Here is a 7,390-nt window from a genome sequence, read left to right as displayed (position 1 = left end):
AATCTTTTAGATGAGCTGTATACAGCTGTTGTTTCTTTAACATATATAAGTGTTCTTGCTAGGCACAAAGAAATCTGACTTTCAAGCACCTCTGTACAAATCATGTGAAAGCAACCCACTGAGTTGATGCTTCTCTTGTAACACTGTATAGATACATACAGAAAAGTACATCCAAGTTTCAGTAATTATGTATTCATATATTTGATTGTGCAGTGATGTGAAGATTAGAAATTTAAATTTGTTTTAAGCCTGAAAATTCTGTAAATGCTCTTCTAGAAATCACATATAGAAAATATTTTCAGTTCTTAAATAAATAATCATTCAATCACTCTTCTGCATCTAGTGAATATGGATGTGTAAGTAAAAATAAATCTAACACGAAGTAAGGGGTAAGAGATATAGAGCAGACAAAAAAAGCTTTTTCATGTATTCTTTCCTTTGGCCCACTGTGTGATGTCAGTGCTGCAGAGCCAGAAGCAGGCCTGTATCAAAGCACCAGTATTCCCCTCTTGCATGGACACATGGTTCTATTGCTCACTCTCTAGCACAACATGGGCACCAAATACACAAATTACAAAAAAAAAAAAAAACAAAACAAAACCTCAACTTGATGCAATGTTACTATGTAATATATAACCATTAAAGCACTTTGTCTTCAGGTGTTTCTGGGCCATTGGATCCTTGTATTTGCCTCCGTTAACTGCACTGCATTTCAGAAGGTTCCACTTCATGTGGCACTGTGTCCTACCAACTAAAACATCTAATTACAAAGACTGGCAAACATAGAGTTAAAAAAAAAAAAAAAAAAAAAAAAAAAAGGAGAGAAAAGAAAACCTCTAAGATATCAAGGGATGGAGGTTATGGTTAAGATGAGCCCTGTGACTTTGTGTACCTGTATATAAAACTGGCATTTACATGGTACTTTTTATAAAGGCATTTGTTGAGACTTGGTATCTTGATATCTTGGGCAAAGATAATATTGATAAAACTGTACAAGATACTACACAGTCCAAACTGCAAAATTGTTTTAGTTACATTTTAACCGTCTAAAGAGAATACAAGCAATCAGATAAAGCTTCGATGTCATAGAGAAGACTGATTGGTCCTAAACTATGCTATACTATAAAACAAGTGCTCAATAGCATCAGAGCACTAAATTCTTTGATTACACTGACTCTCAGCAGCATTACTAACATATCTATTCTTGTCCCTAGTACATCAGAAATGACTGGTTCAGTGCTGCCATCAGAAGAAAGACACCAGAGCTGAAAAAGAGATTTTTACCTGAACAGTCTGATTATATCAGGACTCAAATTCTTGTTCTTCCCAATGAAATGCTGAATTTGTCAGGAGAGAATCATGTAAATGATGGGCAGAAATTTCTGTATGTACCGGTGCAGTGGACCTAGGATAGCAAAACATGCAAACAATAATTTGTAACTGTAGCTATCACATAGAGTAGATTAGCAGCTAAAACTATAAAAAGGCATACTAGAATCCTGACAGCAAGAAGGTTTCCATAATCCCATTTTATGCTTTTACTTGCAAGAAGTATGAACACAGAGATAAAAAGCTGGCATGTTTCATCTTCCCTCTCCTCTGGCCAGGTCTAATGGAATTCTGGCTATCAATAAAACAAAAGGGTGATTGAATTTTGACACTCTTCTTGTGAAAGTGAATAATAAACCAGAAAACCTTCATCTTTGACCATGGTTCAAGAGAAATTACCCTTGTGTCTTATGTTAAATTAATATTTGATGTAATTCCATTTAAAATTTGGAGTTATACACTATCATTTGGTAATAATGATTTAATTTCAATTTGATTAGATGTGCTTCAGCTTATTGTCATATTCATTAACTACATTCACTGCCATGGGAGTGTAATGCTAATCTGTTTGTTTGGATTAATTTCCCCCAGTCAAACAACCTGGGCAGAAGTGCTCTTTCTGGGTTTTACAAATACATAATGTCTACTTCTAAATCAAGAGTATGAACTTGAGATTACTGTCTCTGCTGTAAACATAGGTAAAGAAAAACTGAAGTTCCAACAAAGTACCAGGCTGATGATGCTTACCATTACTTATCTTGATTTACTAATTGATTTTCTGGCCTTCCATATCTTTAAAAAGCGGCTGGGCTTTTTAAATACTGTAATTTTTCATAAGCTGATGAGTAACACTGAGATTTAGAGCCTCCCTGCTATGATCTAATTCTCAAAAGAACACATTTACAATATTTACCCCCTAAATTTTGTTTTTCTGTTATACCTTGTTTCTGAAAATCCTTGAGACTCCCAGAAGCATTCTTTTCCTACATTTCTGTATTCACATAAAGATTCTCACCCTTCAGCATTTCTTTTGCAACTGAAGCCAATAGGACTTTTCTTTGTAAGGACATGGGGAATGTGTATTTGCATCACAAATTATGCCAGTGATTTTTTAAAAATCAAAATATGATTAAAACTGATCAGAGGATCACCTTACCTCATTCTTTTGAGATCTTCCGCTTGAATTTGTTTGATTCTGCATACAGACTGACATAAAAATGAAGTTAAACATTATAGGTGGCCTCAGACCAATCTACAAAACCAGATGTGAATCCAGGGCTAACCAAAATTCAGTACTGAATTATAGGCTTGAAATATCACATGCCTGGGTGAAGGAGTGCCATAAAGAGAACTTTGTGTACATTGCTATCTAAGATCTTGAATGCTCAACTCAATATCTTGTTCATAAAACAGTACTTGCCCATCATGAACAAGCCATGATCTTACCAGAGGTTCAGTCTGAAGGATTCTCAAAACAAGAGCCTCCACTTCAATGCTGACTACCTTGAATATAGGTATTTCTGTGCTGAACTGAGAAAAAAACACAGAAAATATAAAAAAAGGATGTTTGGATAAAAATATGTAATGTTTACTGAAAAAAGTGAACAACATCAAAACTATTCTTGTGAGTTCTTGCTTGAACAGGAATTAATCCTGAGCTTGCAAAAAAGACTTTAAATTTTATGATAATTATTTTAAGGGCAAAATACTAATAAGAAAGCTTTAGGAAAAAAAAAAACCTACATACAAACCAGCAAATTACCTATTGATAATTTATATTTTAATTATAATTTGACTTTGCCAGACCATAATCTGATATTTACAGAGAACAGCAACATGGGGCTCATTACTTTTATTACAAAGCAGCAGCTACATAAACTTTTTACTGGCATGGGCATTTACTCAGCCACCAAGCTGTCCTCTCTCAGAAATTGTTCCCTTAATAGGCCCAGGGAGTAGTGGTTCCCTTTCAAAGGGATTTTTGCCATTGAAATACAATCTCAGTCTCTGAATTGAAATTACTCTTCTCTATTATAATCATTCAGTTCTACTATGGAGGTACTTGAATGTGATTTGAAAAAATACTCACATGTGTGAACATCTGGAAATAAAGTTTTCATTGCCATTGTATGGCAATGCATACATTTTTTGTTCAGAATAAAAAATACACAACTAGAGCTACATAGGTTCTGTGGCATGTCCAATTTTAAAGAAAGGCATCAAATACCTTGTTAATAAAGGGATTGCCAGATCTTCAGATCTGCTGCAACCATTTTTATCAGAAGCCACCACTATACCAATGGTATTTTGCTTCTGCTGGGAAGATTTGCTACTCAGCCAGGAAAAACAGCAGTCTTTCTGTCTGTTTCTTTTAGTTGTTTCAGTATTTATCTAAATTCAAACTGCAAAGCATGCTGGGTCTGAAGTCTTATTGTTTCCTTTGATACCCTCTTTGAACAGTTCTGGCCCTATTCTTGCCCCAAGATTATCCCTCTAGGGATCTCACCAAATAAACATTGCTCAGGACTCTCTTACTCAAAATTATATCCTATCTGATAAATTCATTCATTACACAGAATAGATCAAGCATAGTAGAAAAGTTCTTTCAAAACCAACATTCAGTGTAAGTAGAAAAGGGATGGCAGGGAAAGAAAAATAATGGCAAAATCTGTAGGGCTTTTTAGTGAAAGCAAAGAATTCATTCAAATTCTTAATCTAGCCTTAACCTATTCTGTGTAGTGTCTAAGAAAGGAGAGAGGGAAAGAATGGATCAAATGTCTCTAAGGACATGCATTAAGGAAAAAATTATCCATGATCAATAGGCCTTTTAACATTGAGAGTAATATAATTTTTAATAAATGACTTGCTATTTAGATTGAAATTAGTTGTCTCCTTCCCCTTCCAAAAGATTCACAATGGAGACTGCAAAAATAAAAACAGTTCTTTCTTTCTGTCCTACTCACTTTAAACTCACTGGCCAATGTGACAGAAAGACTAATAAAAGTATGTGTGAGTTCATAGTGGTGCTTGACATTTCGTGCTGGTTTTAGCAGAAATTAAACTCCGAATAATCCACTCCTTTTCTCTCGCCCTTTCTGGTAAAGCAGATAATATGGGTTGGGGTCACAATTTACTGAAAGAACAAAGCAAGGATAAGACATGCACAATAACAACAGCAATATTAATAGCAAAACCTTACAAAAAGAGGAGGTGTTTTACCTCCAAAAAGGTGTTTACCACTGGGAACAAAAGCGCTGTGGGGTTGTCATTTTCCTACCACTCCCTTGTGCACCTTTGGGCTCAGCCGGGCTCCCTCTCGGCTTGGCTGTTACTGGCACCACTGCTCTTGATCCCTTCATTATTACAAAAGTCAGACCCATCCTGCAGATCAAGACCAGTCTTCTGTCTACACTTTGAAAAATACATTTGGTTGCATAAAGGTTCTGAACAGCAACTGTGCAATTTATTAAAGCATGGAAAGAAGTACCTGAAACCACCAGCTGGTTCATTTTAATCATTTGTCAAGATGTAGATAGGCTACAGAGCCAGTTCTTTAAAAATGAGGTTTGTGTCCCATAAAGTCAGATAAGGATCTTTGCTGTTGTGCTTTGCTTTGCACAAGCTTTGCTTTTGCTTGTGCAGCCAACATCAAGCAGTGTCTCATGCTGCTGGTTTGTAACAGGTTGAAATATTAACATGTGGAAAAGTCAAATATTCAAGAAAAATTTTAACATATTGAGGGCTCTTGTCTCATGTCACTTTCTCAGTTATTCTGTATCTTACAAGAAAGTGTGACTTTGACATTTTATGTTACTTCTTACATCTGTATCTTGGAAATTTCAGAGACGTCCGAACGGTAATGCACAATGATCCAATAGACATCTGTCAAGCCCAGACATACCAGAAGCAATGACTTCCTGTGGCTGGTTTGGGACAGGGTGATTAATCAGGTACTCTCTTTTGCTCAGACTTCCTGTAGAATTCTCGAGAAGAATGTTTGAAGGCTACAGCTGCTTGCTCATCCTCAGCCAAATTCAGATCACTTAAAATTCAGCACAGTCCTATATGCAGAACAGAGAAAACTACAAAGGTAATGCAGATTCTAGGAAGAATAGCAGCCGTATTTTTCTAGTAACAACTTGACAAATATGCTGCAAAAGTAATTACAACACTTGAGCCAATATTCTATCATTAGGCTTCAAGTGTAGCATTTTCAGTTCTTCCTCACTGGCAAAGCTTTTAAAATCTTATCTGACATACCTTATTGTGTCTTTCATTTTATACAGTCTCTTTTTTTCCTTGCTGGTATTGTTGCAGATATGAATCATAAAGTGTATTTGCATAGTATTAGGAGTCTATTTTCTTTTTTACATGCAAGATGGAACAAAATTTTTAATTCTAAAAAATGTAGCTATTCAAAATGTGACTCATTAAATACTCAAGCTCTTAAGCACTTCAAAATACTGCTAATGAGGCTGTCATTCAATCACTCATTTGGGCATACCTCCAATTTTGAACATGGACCCGTTGAACCCGACTCTTGCTTGAAGATAATAATCAAATTCAGGACCTTGCTGGATCAGAACCCAAAAGAGGTTCATTTCAATCTACAAGAGCAGCCATTAAAAAGGTGCATAGACTAAGCCACTTACAAACAAGAGATTTAATGTATTTACATCTGTTCTGTTCTTCATGTACCTAGAGACAAATAATCCTCAAGACATAGACTCCAGCATATTAGAGCCCAAAACAGTATCTTACTAGTCCAGTCATACTTAAATTTAGTGGCACAAACAGTAAATATATGTTTTCTCAATATCTGTTAAATACTCCATCTCCTTTCCTGTTATCCTCCCCTTCTATCTCTGTTCTCTCCTGTCACTCCCTCCCACCCCTTTCTCCTGTAAAAACATGAAATGAAAAATATACAGAAAGGTTGAGGACAGAGAGTTTTGTTATTGATACATAGAAAGGGCTTACACTTAAGTAATGACAAGTTTAGTCAGGAGTCATCCAACTACTTCTCTTTCCTAAAAAATAAAAGGATGAAGTATTCACACACAAATACCTCCTTTGGCCTTAGTATATCCCATTGGTGACAGGCTATTAAAACAGCAGTGTAATTTACTACCCTTCATTACTATCCTTTGTCTCACTAAACATTTGTTTCACGCCTATCAAACCATTCAGTGTTACTTCCTGTTTCATATCATAATTAGTATTCCCAGAAAACATAATTTATTGCTAATTTGTGCAGTACATAGCACAGTCAATAAAAAAACCTCCAACATCTTCTGGATATTTTATTTATTTTGGAGCTGTGTTTGCCTCCATTTCTTTTACTGCAGCTCTACTCACAGACTTTGCACTCAAACCATCATGACTGCTGCATTTACAGTGTTGCTCTCTAAATGACTCACTTTTCTTCTTTTGTCTGTGTCTCTGGGTTCTTTAAGGGATCTTATTGATCAGAAGACAATAGAGCTGACACTTTAATTCAGCACTATCCAGTCTATGCTTCTGCAATTCCTTGAAGTGCACTGAAATTCCAGAACATCCTACTTTTGATTAAAAAGTTGTCTCTAAAAATATCCAGGTTTGTCTTGGTCTTGGGTTTTGAATATATCTGAGAACAGGAAGGGCGAGAAAGGAAATATTAGTTTAAAGAAACCCACACACTTTCAAACCAATATTATTGTTCAGCCATACCACAAAAGGAATAAAAGGAATTTGAGAGTTTTGAATGAAAGAAGAATCAAATGTTCACATTCTCCACAAGGGAACTTCCCAATTCTACCTAGCTACAAAATCATATGTGATAAAACCACCCTCTTAATCAGTCCAGGATCTGAGGGGGGGAAAAAAAAAAGAAAAAAAAAAAAGAAAAAAGAAAAAGAAAAAGAAAAAAAAAGTGTTAGCAAGCTGAGCAGCTTTTGTCAAGGTTGAAAAAATGTTTTACATGGTCCTAGGAGCCTCAAACTCTGCAATTGTGAGGCAATTGTCAGGCAATATCTCCTGTGACACAGACGCATTGAGGAACATGAGAGCAGGGAATAGATAT

The 7,390-nt window shown here is 35.7% G+C and overlaps 1 long non-coding RNA gene across 1 annotated transcript; it reads right to left on the bottom strand.

The window, feature by feature from the left end:
• Positions 1 to 4,600: 4,600 nt before the first annotated feature.
• On the bottom strand, positions 4,601 to 6,949 carry LOC128809779 (uncharacterized). The gene is made up of 3 exons (XR_008437847.1): positions 6,750 to 6,949; positions 5,231 to 5,390; positions 4,601 to 4,710 (listed from the first exon to the last, which is right to left on the bottom strand). It is a non-coding gene; the product is annotated as an uncharacterized LOC128809779 (long non-coding RNA).
• Positions 6,950 to 7,390: the final 441 nt, after the last annotated feature.

The sequence above is a fragment of the Vidua macroura genome, chromosome 7 (assembly GCF_024509145.1).
Source record: "Vidua macroura isolate BioBank_ID:100142 chromosome 7, ASM2450914v1, whole genome shotgun sequence".
NCBI lineage: Eukaryota > Metazoa > Chordata > Aves > Passeriformes > Viduidae > Vidua > Vidua macroura.
This window is presented reverse-complemented; position numbering and strand designations above follow the sequence as displayed.